Source organism: Coregonus clupeaformis, chromosome 19 (assembly GCF_020615455.1).
Source record: "Coregonus clupeaformis isolate EN_2021a chromosome 19, ASM2061545v1, whole genome shotgun sequence".
Taxonomy (NCBI): Eukaryota; Metazoa; Chordata; class Actinopteri; order Salmoniformes; family Salmonidae; genus Coregonus; species Coregonus clupeaformis.
Window position 1 is genome coordinate 31,433,365 of NC_059210.1, and position 15,671 is coordinate 31,449,035.

The 15,671-nt window shown below is 41.9% G+C and overlaps 1 protein-coding gene across 1 annotated transcript in view; it reads right to left on the reverse strand.

Annotated features, from left to right (window-relative positions):
- The window catches only part of LOC121532111 (GRAM domain-containing protein 2A), a 90,490-nt gene extending 74,928 nt beyond the window's left edge, over positions 1 to 15,562 (reverse strand). The window contains exon 1 of the mRNA XM_041837817.1: positions 15,232 to 15,562. The gene's annotated coding sequence lies outside the window, so the exon portion shown is untranslated. The remainder of the gene's footprint in view (positions 1 to 15,231) is intronic.
- Positions 15,563 to 15,671: the final 109 nt, after the last annotated feature.

Below are 15,671 nucleotides of genomic sequence, written 5' to 3' on the forward strand. Positions count from 1 at the left end.
GTTGGGTTATAAAAAAACATCCCACGGAGCACCATTAAATCCATTATTAAAAAATGGAAAGAATATGGCACCACAACAAACCTGCCAAGAGAGGGCTGCCCACCAAAACTCACGGCCCAGGCAAGGAGGGCATTAATCAGTGAGGCAACAAAGAGACCAAAGATAACCCTGAAGTAGCTGCAAAGCTCCACAGCGGAGATTGGAGTATCTGTCCATAGGACCACTTTAAGCCGTACACTCCACAGAGATGGGCTTTACGGAAGAGTGGCCTGAAAAAAGCCATTGCTTAAAGAAAAAAATAAGCAAACACATTTGGTGTTCGCCAAAAGGCATGTGGGAGACTCCCCAAACATATGGAACAAGGTACTCTGGTCAGATGAGACTAAAATTGAGCTTTTTGGCCATCAAGGAAAATGTCTGCCGCAAACCCAACACCTTTCATCACCCCGAGAACACCATCCCCACAGTGAAGCATGGTGGTGGCAGCATCATGCTGTGGGGATGTTTTTCATTGGCAAGGACTGGGAAACTGGTCAGAATTTAAGGAATGATGAATGGCGCTAAATACAGGGAAATTCTTGAGGGAAACCTGTTTCAGTCTTCCAGAGATTTGAGACTGGGACGGAGGTTCACCTTCCAGCAGGACAATGACCCTAAGCATACTGCTAAAGCAACACTCAAGTGGTTTAAGGGGAAACATTTAAATGTCTTGGAATGGCCTAGTCAAAGCCCAGACCTCAATCCAATTGAGAATCTGTGGTATGACTTAAAGATTGCTGTACACCAGCGGAACCCATCCAACTTGAAGGAGCTGGAGCAGTTTTGCCTTGAAGAATGGGCAAAAGTCCCAGTGGCTAAATGTGCCAAGCTTATAGAGACATACCCCAAGAGACTTGCAGCTGTAATTGCTGCAAAATGTGGCTCTACAATGTATTGACTTTGGGGGGGTGAATAGTTACGCACGCTCAAGTTTTCTGTTTTTTTGGTTTGTTTCACAATAAAACATATTTTGCATCTTCAAAGTGGTAGGCATGTTGTGTAAATAAAATGATACAAACCCCAAAAAAATCTATTTTAATTGCAGGTTGTAAGGCAACAAAATAGGAAAAATGCCTTTGTACTTGGCTGCAAGTGGATCTTCCAGAAAACAATAACCCAAGCACTAATCAAAATCCACAAAGAAATGGTTGACTTGTTTAATATGCTCATCTTTATCAAGGGTGCCAATAATTATGGACCTGAATGTATTTAGAAAGTGGGAAGGGCGCTAAAAATGGGACAAAAGCACTTCTGACGAAGAGCTAGTGTCACTCACTCTCCTTAATATGTGTGGGTAATGCAATTTTACCCTGACACAATTTCCCACTTGTGCATTTCCCTTGCAGTCCCTGGACCTTTATTTTCATAAACAGTTTCAAAGGCTTTGTACTCTCTGTACTCTTAGCAGATCGTAAGTCAGTGGGCAAGGCCACACTGTGCAACAGACTACAAGTGATGGGGGAAGAAAATCGATACAGTTACATATCGGGATATTCTTTTTGACAATATATCGTATCGTATCGTTTTGACAATCTTGCAATATTAAGTATGTGCTAGTTGGCTGTACCTAGGACTAAAATCCAGTATCTTGCCTTCATAGCTTGTTTTCCATCTTCTTTTTAAATCGGGAGCCAATTTGTTTTCAGCAATTTCATTCCCATGACTGATCAAAACGTGTTTTCTTTTGGCTCTCTCTTGTCCCTCTGCAGTAGACATAATATCATATTGTGAGATCCCTGGAAATTCCCAGCCCTAGTTGTAACTGCATTTGTAAAATGATGCCACTCGCGCAATTGAAGGAGTAGAGAAATAAATTTGGTAGCAATAAGAAACTGGGATCCCCCTCTTTTTTAACAATGGCCAAAACTGCTTTCAAAACACATTTGCCAAAACTGTTTTCCTGCAATTTTATTAAGAATTGTTTAGCATTGACTGCTTGTCTAATAGACTACATGTTTACTTCCCTATCTATGGCTCTCGCAACTTAAATGCGCCTCGAGAGGAATTTTTATCTCGCATAGAACGAACAACAACAAGCTGACAAGATAAATAGGTCAACTATTCTACTACGGGGTTGTCTAATTTAAAAAAAAAATAACAACATTACATGGCAGAAATAGTAGCACTGGAAAGTTCTATCCTGAGTGATAAAGTATAGCCTTTGAATTACTTTGCCAGGAGCTACAGTATGCTACACACCACTGTTTGATTTGAGCGCTGCGGTGGTGGGCATTATAGACTATTTCATTCCCTTCATCTGAACATCGGAGTGTCAGCAACAATCATGTAGGTCAGTTCAGTGCACACACCGTAACAGAGAAAATAAAATATTTGAGAATACATTTATTTGGGAATATATTTCGTAGAACAGACATGCTTCTGTATTCAGCTATGTCATCTCCAAACCAAACGCTTGGTTAGTGAGAGTCACACACCTTGACGGACCCCTAATGAATTGGTTTGGCTGACCAGCTTTGGGTATCCACGTACTAATAACTGTGGGATTCCAGTTGTTCCGCTCACGAGTTCAGACAACCACAACAAAGTGTGGTTTTCTGCTTGTCCTTAATGGTTTCCTGTCAATCCACTAAACTGGTACACAGCCTTGTGGGCCCTGACCTTAAAGTCCTCTTTCATTAGCTAATAACGTTCTTACTCTACTCTAAGAGAGTAGAAAGACACTAATGAGAATAACAACAGCAGACTGGGTCGCTGTATGAGGGAAGACACGCATGCTAACAGCTGATTGGCTAGCATGGAATGATAGGTGACAGTTGATTAGTTGGCTAGGAATGGAGAGACAAGGTAGCTGATAACTGACAAGACAGGTTGAGAAGTGAAGTGAGGATCAGGCTGTCAGTTCAGCTAACAGCCCAGCTTATTGAAAAGGTGGGAAGGAGAGAGGGAGAGAGTGTGGAGATAATGGCTAAATATAGAGGTGCGACCATCATTAAAAGACTGCAGGGAGAAAGATTGAGGCGTGGGCGCTCGCACAGTTTCAGAGACGTTAGCTTGGCAAAGCACGTAGACGCCATCGACTGGGTGAACAGTGAACCCATTTAGAAACAGTAATTAGCGGCACATCAAACAAAATACCATTGTTTCATCTTCTCTCCAGTGTTCTGAAGGGAATAAAACAGAGCCAGTTTGCTGAACAGATGCAATTTTAAAGGGTGATAAGATGGAAGTGAATCTGAGATAAGACCACCACTGAGCTTGACCCGTCTCCATTCAAGTCCATGTTCCGTACATGCTTGACGCACACCAAGAACAAGGTCCTTCAACCTCCCCCTGCTGTAAAATCCCTTATCACCCTAAAGCCTTTCAAGGACTTCATATCTTTGTTCTTCTGAAGATGCTGAAGACCCCACATTCTTCATTGGTGTACATGATAAACACCCATTCTCGAGATATTCTTTCAAGCATTCAAAGGACGGTTAACACTATGACTGAAGGTTCAACCGGGGATGCCAGGCAGTGATGGGTTTACATTGAGACAGAGGATTACATATCGTGACAGCGAGATAACAACGAGTGTGACAGGTAGTGATGCACTGAGTGTAAATAGTGTGGTGGCAGCAAACGGCGAAGCAGCAGAAACACAATGAGTGCCAAAAGTAACTAGGTTGACGAGTCTGTATGTGTGAGCTGTATGAGAAGAGAGAATGATGAACGCACGCATGCACACACACACACACACACACACACACACACACACACACACACACACACACACACACACACACACACAATTCAATGTGAGAAGTAAGTAACTACTCTCACATTCAAATTCAAAGGGCTGAAACAGCCCTACTTTAACTAGGGAGACAAGGCATTCACAGCTCTTGGTCTATCAGCCCCAGATTCTGTATTCTGTACTTATAATTGACTATCTTGCCAGGTTCCCATCCTTACCAAAGCTACCCCACTCAGGGACACTGAAGAGAAGATAATTGTGCTTTTGGAGGACATCCAAAATGCAGCTCAGGGAAAAGCTCAGGGCAGGTCCGGAGGACTAGCTGGCACTGTGTTTTCTTTAGTTGCGATGTGACTGGAGTCGGGACTGCCATGGGATAGAGTTGGCACCAGACACTGCCCGTCCGGACTGTCCGGACACAAAGGGAGTTTTATATCCCCACCATGTCCTCAACCAAAAGCAAAAAAGAGAAAGAGAAAGGGTAAAATGAGACGGAAGAGTGATCTTATTGTTTGAGGGAAATATTACAGGAGATGATGAGGGTGGATTACAGGCCAGCATGACATGTCTTGGGAGGGAGATGTTTTTTAATAATGGCAGTGAAAGGAGAATGGAGCAAGCCTGGCTCATTATTCTCTGTCCAGTGGCCCTGCACTATGAATAGACACAGGCTTCCTTACTCGATAAAGACAAACCACATCACCACAAAAAAGCTCTTGGCATTTCCGTGACATTGTTTGACATATTTTGCACATATTGTCAGTTACTTTCTTTCGTCCCCACTGCTTGTAAAATCTCACTCTGCCACACCGTCATGTACGGCCGCTACGCATGCAGGCATTTTCTCTCCCCGTCGCCATGGCAACAGCCTGAGAAAAGGCCATTCGAGTCGGGCATTTTCTTCTTGCTATTTACCGAGTTCTAAAGTGGACATGAGGACACACCTTGTTTAATGGTCAACAGATAGAAACCCAGTGCAAACATAACCTGGGCTATATGAATAGTGCAGCTTATCTCACGAAAGGTCAGGTAGCACACAAAACAGAGGAACTTGAGAGTGTTGCGAAACAAATCATCTGTGAGCAAGTGTAGCCTTTCCGTTCCCTCAGACAAACATGAATGCCTTCAAAAGGGAGTCACAATTAAAATTGTGCTAAACAGAACAAATAATAACTTCTAGTGGATAGAAATAGTAGAGTGAATGTGTATTTCAGAGTAAAAACATGGGATAAAATGTGAAAACTATATGAGTCAGTCTGTTGGCGTACTATATAAGTGTACTATGAGTATCTGGTTTCCTGTTCCTGTCAGCTTCAGCTGTCATTAAAGTGATGCTCCAGAGCTTTTGTATAATTTCAGCCAGTAGTTTTGGAAGTAGTGCTCACGAGCCAAAAATTATGCACAATTGTGTACTATGTCATCCATTTCGTATAAAATGTTACGTACACCATGTTATGAAGTAAGTGCTTAAGATCCCAGACAGCATCTTTAAGAAGAGTTCACGCCTCTCCATTGCCTTCCTTTCTTTCCAGTCCACCCTTTTCACACATCTCCTGACGTGATCCTATCTGCAACAGCTGCGGACATCACACACACTGCCTGAGAAGACAGGTACAAGCGCCATCGAGACAAACCATGACTACGGTTTCCATGGCTCCCTGATTCTTGGAAACCCATTTCCTGTGATGTGGCTTGGAACATAAATAGATCTAATTAGTCTCATCACCATTTCTCTTCTCTACTCACATTGGCGTAGGGTGATGGTGGTTTATTGGTTGATTTGGCCTTCAGTGTGGAGGTCTAGGAGAGTGTCTAAGCACGACTTTAATTGGCATCCTTAACGTTAAGAAAAATCCCTTAACGAAAAACACAGTGCAGTTATCACAAAACATATTATTTTCCGTGTTATAGCCTAACTAGACAATAGCCTATAAAGGGAAAGATGCCTAATTTAAATGTAGACTCAGTGATATGAAGTAGATGCAAAAGTAAACAGCATAGTGGGTCAAATTCCGCAACATCTAAGAGTGTTGAAACACGAGGCGCTGGTGCCCTGGCTACCACGCTGTGAACAGCGTGAAGTGAACCCGTGCACATGCGCAGATACTGTGCATGTGCTCATCTCAATATTCTAGCCTAATCATTGATGATAGGCCCTGCTTAACTGAAGTTGCGAGCCAAAAAGAGATACAGCTGTCCATTGCGAGATACAGCTTTTGATTGTTGATAGATGGGCCTAGTGCACAGTTCTGACTCAGTATGCCTGGTATCCAACCTGCTTATACTGTGCCCCTCCCCTCTCTCTCTTTGTCCCTCGCTAGCTCGCTATGCTAGATGCAAGTGTTTCTGTTATCGGAAGTACGGCAACTAATCAGTCTCCTCCGTTCCAAAAATAATGAATCCTAGCGGAATCAAATCTGGACACTCAGAAATGGGAGTCTACACCGGGAGTCGGCATGAAAGGAGTTGAGGAATCAATTAATGTGGAGTCGACTCTCCACCACTACGTCATCGTCAACAGTTGGAAAAGTGGCATAAAAAGGCAAGGTACAGCAGTGAAGTCCTGTATGGCAATACTTTGAGAAGGTAAATGAGAATGAATTGCAAACTTTGCAAGGTGGAATTGAGGTACAGTAATGGTGGTACAGGTTCACTGCTTAGCCATCTGAAAGGGACGCACCGTGAGGCCCAAACTGTTGCTGGCAGAAGCGAAGCTGCATTGTGAATTCACGTGGAAATCCGATTTTTAAGATGGCTGTTTAAACATTTTAATTTGTCACATCCCTAGCATGAACAAACTATAATTCAACGTGTCTGTGCCTGCCCTGTCTGTTCCCTCGGATTTAATCAGGATACACGACTTACAGCAACGCATTCCCCTTTGAGAAATACACTGAGTGTACAAAACATTAGGAACTCTTTCCATGACAGACTGACCAGGTGAATCCATGTGAAAGCTATGATCTCTTATTGATGTCACTTGTTAAATCCACTTCAATCAGTGTAGATGAAGGGGAGGAGACAGGTTAAGAATACTTGAGACAATTGAGACATGTATTATGTGTGTACAATTCAGAGGGTGAATGGGCAAGACAAAAGATTTAAGTGCCTTTGAACAGGGTATGGTAGTAGGTGCCAGGCACACCGGTTTGAGTGTGTCAAGAAAAGCAACACTGCTGGGTTTTTTATGTTCAACAGTTTCCTGTGTGTATCAAGAATGGTCCACACAAAAAGGACATCCGGCCAACTTGACACAACTGTGAGAAGCATTGGAGTCAACATGGGCCAGCATCCCTTTGGAACGCTTGACACCTTGTAAAGTCCATGCTCCGACGAACTGAGGCTGTTCTGAGAGCAAAAGGGGGTGTTCCTAATGTTTTGTACACTCTGTGTATATGCTGTGCTTGGTAAGATTGTCCCTTTGTCAGTTACACAACCCTGCTCTCTCCATCTTTCCTTTCTAGAACTTTCCCCTAATTTGCCAGTCAAGTAGTCAGGTAGTCAGGTAGGAAGGACTGGATCTAAGGTCAGTTTAGGTGAATGCCCGGTGACTCCCCAGACCAGGTACAGTGGGGAAAAAAAGTATTTAGTCAGCCACCAATTGTGCAAGTTCTCCCACTTAAAAAGATGAGAGAGGCCTGTAATTTTCATCATAGGTACACGTCAACTATGACAGACAAAATAAGAAAAAAAAATCCAGAAAATCAAATTGTAGGATTTTTTATGAATTTATTTGCAAATTATGGTGGAAAATAAGTATTTGGTCAATAACAAAAGTTTCTCAATACTTTGTTATATACCCTTTGTTGGCAATGACACAGGTCAAACGTTTTCTGTAAGTCTTCACAAGGTTTTCACACACTGTTGCTGGTATTTTGGCCCATTCCTCCATGCAGATCTCCTCTAGAGCAGTGATGTTTTGGGGCTGTCGCTGGGCAACACAGACTTTCAACTCCCTCCAAAGATTTTCTATGGGGTTGAGATCTGGAGACTGGCTAGGCCACTCCAGGACCTTGAAATGCTTCTTACGAAGCCACTCCTTCGTTGCCCGGGCGGTGTGTTTGGGATCATTGTCATGCTGAAAGACCCAGCCACGTTTCATCTTCAATGCCCTTGCTGATGGAAGGAGGTTTTCACTCAAAATCTCACGATACATGGCCCCATTCATTCTTTCCTTTACACGGATCAGTCGTCCTGGTCCCTTTGCAGAAAAACAGCCCCAAAGCATGATGTTTCCACCCCCATGCTTCACAGTAGGTATGGTGTTCTTTGGATGCAACTCAGCATTCTTTGTCCTCCAAACACGACGAGTTGAGTTTTTACCAAAAAGTTCTATTTTGGTTTCATCTGACCATATGACATTCTCCCAATCCTCTTCTGGATCATCCAAATGCACTCTAGCAAACTTCAGACAGGCCTGGACATGTACTGGCTTAAGCAGGGGGACTGCAGGATTTGAGTCCCTGGCGGCGTATTGTGTTACTGATGGTAGGCTTTGTTACTTTGGTCCCAGCTCTCTGCAGGTCATTCACTAGGTCCCCTGTGTGGTTCTGGGATTTTTGCTCACCTTTCTTGTGATCATTTTGACCCCACGGGGTGAGATCTTGCGTGGAGCCCCAGATCGAGGGAGATTATCAGTGGTCTTGTATGTCTTCCATTTCCTAATAATTGCTCCCACAGTTGATTTCTTCAAACCAAGCTGCTTACCTATTGCAGATTCAGTCTTCCCAGCCTGGTGCAGGTCTACAATTTTGTTTCTGGTGTCCTTTGACAGCTCTTTGGTCTTGGCCATAGTGGAGTTTGGAGTGTGACTGTTTGAGGTTGTGGACAGGTGTCTTTTATACTGATAACAAGTTCAAACAGGTGCCATTAATACAGGTAACGAGTGGAGGACAGAGGAGCCTCTTAAAGAAGAAGTTACAGGTCTGTGAGAGCCAGAAATCTTGCTTGTTTGTAGGTGACCAAATACTTATTTTCCACCATAATTTGCAAATAAATTCATAAAAAATCCTACAATGTGATTTTCTGGAGAAAAAAAATCTCTATTTGTCTGTCATAGTTGACGTGTACCTATGATGAGAATTACAGGCCTCTCTCATCTTTTTAAGTGGGAGAACTTGCACAATTGGTGGCTGACTAAATACTTTTTTCCCCCACTGTATCTCCTGGTTTCATCTGCGAAACATGCTCTTCTCTTCCCACTTGTATTCAAAGCATCATGTTCTCTGAAGTTCAGTAAGCCCCTTGGTGACTGGCTGTCTGTCATCCTAGCTCCGCCAAGACCAGAGTGACGTGCACTGAGATGGCCTGGTCCCAGATCTGTGTGTGCTGTCTTGCCAACTCCCATGGTCATTGTCACACAAGACATCTAGGACCAGGCTAGCATTGAGATGATGGTTAAAAATAATCAAGATACAATATTAAAAACATCTTTGGCTGTTCAAAAATACATTTCATTCAGAGACTTTATCAATAATCCAGCCTCACTTGTGCTATTAAAGGAAAGGTTGCACGATATATATTCCACAAATCTAAAACAAGGTCGACTGATTATATCCCATCTAAACGGTCTTTATGCAAAAGTTTATTATAATTACATACTTCTATTTTCTCAATTTGAATTACATTTATAAAAACTCATATACCAACAATACACCGCGGCTTTGAAGTCAAGAAAGGTGGCTTCGGTGATGGAGGCGAATCAGGTTAGTAGGTACTAAAGTGCCCAAAGAGTTTTGTCATGTTATATTGCTAGTAGATGACAAAAAAACGAAGATAGCCAGCTATCTAAGTGCACTGTGCCATGCAAAACAAACTGGCCCACTTGGATCTGGCTTGGTGTATGGGGATGGAAGCAAGCTACAACAACTCCATCAACACTGCAAGTTTTGCAGAAATGAATGGTCAAATACCAATCGGATCATTGTTTATTTCAAGATATGTCTTTATTACTGCCTGATCTTTATTGACTGATATAACTTGCAGGATATTATGGTAGCCACTGACCACATTTACATGCACACCAATATCCCATTATTATTCGGGATACTCAAGTATTCTGTTTTTGAGTTGACGCATATAAACATCATATCCCGTTTACAATAACCTGAAAAAGCTTGTATCCCGGTTATGAGAAACCCGGATAAGATGCCTGGTCTTAGACGGGATACTGTGGCATGTAAACATCTGATCTCGTTTACTGTTGTTTTTCGTGGTCTGCGCAGGCTCAGTTTCGCATATCATGGGTGTTGTGTGATGTTTTCATCTGATTGTCAAACAAATCCCTTTGAAAAGTAGGCTATCTGTGCAGTTAAATCCACCATATTAATTCCATAATAATTTATTTTGCTGATACTCCGTACTGGACAGTATAGCCTACTGGCTACTTTCACCCCTATTTTAGACAAGTTTCTGCTTATAATTTCCGACATTTGGAAAGGCCATATTATAAGTTCAGACATTTGGTAGGCCATTTCTTTGTCAACTATAGTTAGATACATGCAGCTTCTCTTCTGCCATTACTTGTTGCCCCAGAAGACTAAATAAAGTAGTGCAGACATGGATAGAATGAATGCATTAGTAACCTAGTTAACACCAGTAAAGTTGTCTGTTTCGTTCTGCGTTTAGAGACCAGGAAGAACGCAATAACTCCAAAACTGTGGAAAGACTGGTCCTGTGAAAAATGTCCAAATGTCATCAGTTTGACCGGTTTTAAGGAAATGGAAAGCTGAGAAAACAATGAAACATGTTTCTGATAACACTTCAGTTCATCTTGAGTGCATAGTTTATGTGGTTGAAATACTGTCTGCTTGCATAACAGTGTCAAAGATAACACATTACACTTGCATTTTCTCAAGAGATGCTGAAACAAAGAAATAATATTTATCCAATCCTGTTCCCGAGACAAAATAAAAATGTGTTCTATCGTTTTACGGCAAGAAATGCATCATTCTGCAGGAGTTCATATTATATTACACTACATGTGAGTGTAGTCAGGCCTACAGTCAGTGTCCATATTTCAGTTACTATTCTATTTAACCCATATTAACTTAAATTAGGAATATTCTGTTTATTCATGGTTACAGGGATACTCTTGAGTTACAAAGGTGCATGTAAACAGTTTATCCCGAATAAGACCTTAAGCTGGAAATGAGCTACTATCCAGAATACTGTGCGCATGTAAACGTGGTCAATGTTTGTGTTAGCCATTATACCTGGATTTACTGTTACTGCTGCTAGTAATGTTAGTAACGTTAGAACTCAGGTTAGCATGTGTAGCTATAGCTACCATCGGCCAACAACAGAGTTTTAGCCAGTTTGGTTATAGATGTTCAACGTCTACTATGATGGTAAAGGTTTATCTTGATTTTGTGTAACAGCACGAGAAATGTTGATGTGCTGAACTGCTAATAAGTGATGTGTTTCAAGGCTGCTAGTGGTTAGCTAGTAGAGGTAAGCCAGCAAGGGCTAAAAGTCGGCACGCTGTATAAGTGCAAAAAATATTATTTGCTTATACAGAATAAAGAACTCACAGGATATGGTCAGATGATAAATATTCAGAGTGCCAAAATATTTTTTCAAAAGCAATGAGGACTCTGTATGATATGGGTCTTTACCGTCTTATGTGGATAGTGGCTTAACTCCTGCTGTGTATTCACTCGTGTGTTGTTCTCTTGACGTCACTTCTCCGAACGCTTTTCCGACTAACTAATGTAATGTTTACTACTAAAACCCATTAGTGAAATAATATCAGCCTCAGCCAAGGAGGTTCCTCATGAATGGTACCATCATTCTGTGAGAAAAACAAACAATCATCCACAAACAATCAGTCCAGATACAGTATGATCTTGCTCACTCACACAAGCTCCTGTCTCGCTTCAGTCACCGGTAGTGTACTTTGCAGGATAAAAATGTCCATTGACACTGATGCAAAATGGTTACGAAAATAATATTCTCCTCTCTCCGGAATCAACACCCATCTACATGCACTGAAATTAAATTGATTCAATCTTTGAGTCCTGTTCACTGTTATTTGACAGATGGTAGATAATGGCTGCTCTTCAGGAGATCTAATGAGTAGTAACTTTGAGTCCAAAAGACATTCAAGGGGCAGCGGTTTTACAACTAAACAAACACAAACAGTTATATTGTGTAGTGCTGCTACTGACTCCAAATCAGAGCCAAAATGGTTCTGAACCTTATCAATGGGTCTCTTGTTTAAGTGTCCTTGAGTGATCTCACCCCTTCAGTGCTCCCTGTCCCCAAACGAGGTGTCCATTCCAAACACAGCTAGGGGAAACGACCACATTGTGCCTGTCTCAACTCTGTGGAGGGGAAACATTTCCCCCTAGAAAAAGATTTTGGCTTAAGCCTAGTGGACCGGAAACTGTAAACAATGTCACACCAGGCCACCCAGTAAATCAGTCATTATGGGAGATGCATACCAATAGACAGGAGGTGTGTGTGGTGTATAGGTCTAAGGAAGGTGCATGACAACCAATAAGGAATGTATCCACATTATCCAATATCAGTTGTAATGAATTAAATTAATTTACTAGTAATATCTTTGCCTACGAAGTCCATTTTACTGTTTGGTTTAGTTGAGACTGATCTGTCCAACTTGACTTTCAGACAGCTGTTATATCTACAATACAAGCAGATACAGAACCTTGAGATGTAAATTACCTTGCCGCCGAGAGCTGTGTCCCAGGTTTTATAAATTGGTTCTCTTTGAAGCTCCCAACCTACTTCACTTTCGAATATTAGGCTGGCTAAACATTGCCTGCAGTGCTCAATTAGCACCTTTCATTTCCAATACAAGTACAATGAAACGGACTATTCCCCATTACAATGGGACAGAATACTTGATCCATCTCTTTCAGACACTCATAATAGAGGTTGCAATGCAATGTTAACATGTTTAACCTTTCAATAAAGAGGGCTTTACAATACTGATGGCTGTCATTGGTATTGTGTGATAGGCTTGGGCGATATACTGTAAATCCCGTACACCGGGGTATTTGGAAAAAGCCAACAGGATGGTTTTTCAATACTGTCTAAATGATTTATTTGAAGTCTTTCAATACATGTGAATATTTGTAGCTACTTTTTAAGTTAATACCTGCAGTTAACTTGTGCAATACATTAGGAGATAAAGCAGATTGCGTTCTTCATTTAAGTCATACGTTTTCCAGACAAAAATAAACTTGAATCATGTACAGTGGGTTATATATATATTATGTAATATATTTACTGTACTGTATATTTACTTGACATCAGCTATTCACTCAATCATTACTAAATCTAGCTGGGCGAGCCGTGAGCTTAGGAAAGGGTGATACATAGTAACCTACCAGAGGAAAGAAATGTCAACCTTTAGTATTCTACTGCATGAGAATTAAATGACCCAAGCATGGGAACTAAATAGTGATGTCAAATAAACTGTAATACACTACATGACCAAATGTATGTGGACACCTGCTCGTCGAACATCTCATTCCAAAATCATGGGCATTAATATGGGGTTGGTCCCCCTTTTGCTGCTATAACAGCCTCCACTCTTCTGGGAAGGCTTTCCACTAGATGTTGGAACATTGCTGCAGGGACTTCATCCCAAAGGTGTTCAATGGGGTTGAGGTCAGGGCTCTGTGCAGGCCAGTCAAGTTCTTCCACACAGATCTTGACAAACCATTTCTGTATGGACCTCGCTTTGTGCACGTGGGCATTGTCATGCTGAAACAGGAAAGGGCCTTCCCCAAACTGATGCCACAAAGTTGGAAGCACAGAATTGTCTAGAATGTCATTGTATGCTGTAGCGTTAAGATTTCCTTTCACTGGAACTAAGGGGCCTTGCCCGAACCATGAAAAACAGCCCGAGACCATTATTCCTCCTCCACCAAACTTTACAGTTGGCAATATGCATTCGGGCAGGTAGCGTTCTCCTTGCATCTGCCAAACCCAGATTTGTCCGTCGGACTGCCAGATTGTGAAGCGTGATTCATCACTCCAGAGAACACGTTTCCACTGCGCCAGAGTCCAATGGCGGCGAGCTTTACACCACTCCAGCCGACACTTGGCATTACGCATGGTGATCTTAGGCTTGTGTGCGGCTGTTCAGCCATGGAAACCCATTTCATGAAGCTCCCGACGAACAGTTATTGTGCTGACGTTGCTTCCAGAGGCAGTTTGGAACTCGGTAGTGAGTGTTGCATCCGAGGACAGATGATTTTTGCACGCTACGCACTTCACAACTCGTCTGTTCCGTTCTGTGAGCTTGTGTGGCCTACCACTTCCCGGCTGAGCCGTTGTTGCTACTAGATGTTTCCACTTCACAATAACAGCACTTACAGTTGACCGGGACAGCTCTAGCAGGGCAGAAATTTTACGAACTGACTTGTTGGAAAGGTGGCATCCTATGACGGTGCCCTGTTGAAAGTCACTGAGCTCTGCAGTAAGGCCATTCTATTGCCAATGTTTGTCTATGGAGATTGCATGGCAGTGTGCTCGATTTTATACACCTGTTAGCAACGGGTGTGGCTAAAAGCCGAATCCACTCATTTGAAGGGGTTTCCACATACTTTTGTATATATAGTGTAGCTTCCTCTCTGATCTCCATGTAACCACTCATAGACTGAAACACAGGATTATTATTTGACCCTTCTGACACTATTTATTATCCAGCTGCAACATCTAGCCTAGTGCATCCTTGGGCTTGCATATGCCAAATGGATTCAGACACACTTGTGTCTAATTATTAACCACTCTCTGGAATGTATGACCCATTTGATACTAACCATTAGAAAATGCATTGCATTACCTTTCAGACAGACACTAAATGTACATGGGGCTGTTGGCTAAACTAATCATAACTACATACCTGACATACCCATGAGTGGAACATCATGTGCTGGGTGACAAGTTTCCATTCCCAAAGTAGAAACTACTGAGAACCTTGCAGTCTATTTTAGCAGCCATGATGTCCTATTATCAGCACACTGGACTCTCTGCACACCTTGTTCATTGTTCTAGAAGAACACTGCTCAAAGTTTGCATAGAAGAATGACTTATCAGTTTTTTGTTTCCTTTGTAACTAAATATTGCTAAAAGGACAGGATGAGTGCATAGACTACCACAGCACATTGGCATGAGTGTCGAATATTTTCATTATGTAATTCAATGACATTTACATTTACATTTTAGTCATTTAGCAGACGCTCTTATCCAGAATGACCAAGCACTAACCTATCCGTTATGTAATAACATAATAATAATAATAATAATAATAATAATAATAATAATAATAATAATAATAATAATAATAATAATAATGTTACTGTCCGACTTGAATCAGCTGTTCATTACATATGCTGTCTGTCATATTTCAAATGAACTTGTCTATCTTGTAATATAACGGGTAAATAGAGTACCAGGAACGCGAAGTAGAAAACCTGGCGCTCATTTATAATGTCTGCGATCTCGACATGGATAAAACCTACCGTGGAAGCTGGGTAGATATGCTGTCGAGTATATCATTTCCGTGGACGACTCAGAGAAGAGAAATTAGGGCGAATGTCCACATAATCGTATTCTAAAGTAAGAAGTCCGTGGGGAAAGGGAAAATGGTAGACAAGACTGGAAGGGGAGAAGCGGTTTTCGGAGTTGTCGAGCTGTCAACACAAAGGCAGGAGCACCGAGTAGATTACATTTCTGCTGGCTATCAAGCTAACTTGTTGCGCTGAGCATCCACGAGCGCAGTGGGCACTGGGCAGTGGCTTATTTATTTACTGTTCCCGCCTCCTGCACTTTTTTGTGCCTTACTACTGTGATCTCCACGGTCCATCTACGTGTACTTGTGCAGAGAACGCAGAACACATCATTTCTAGTGGTTGATCAACTGTACTGCAAGCAAATATTGTTATTTTGGGGGAAATTGAGG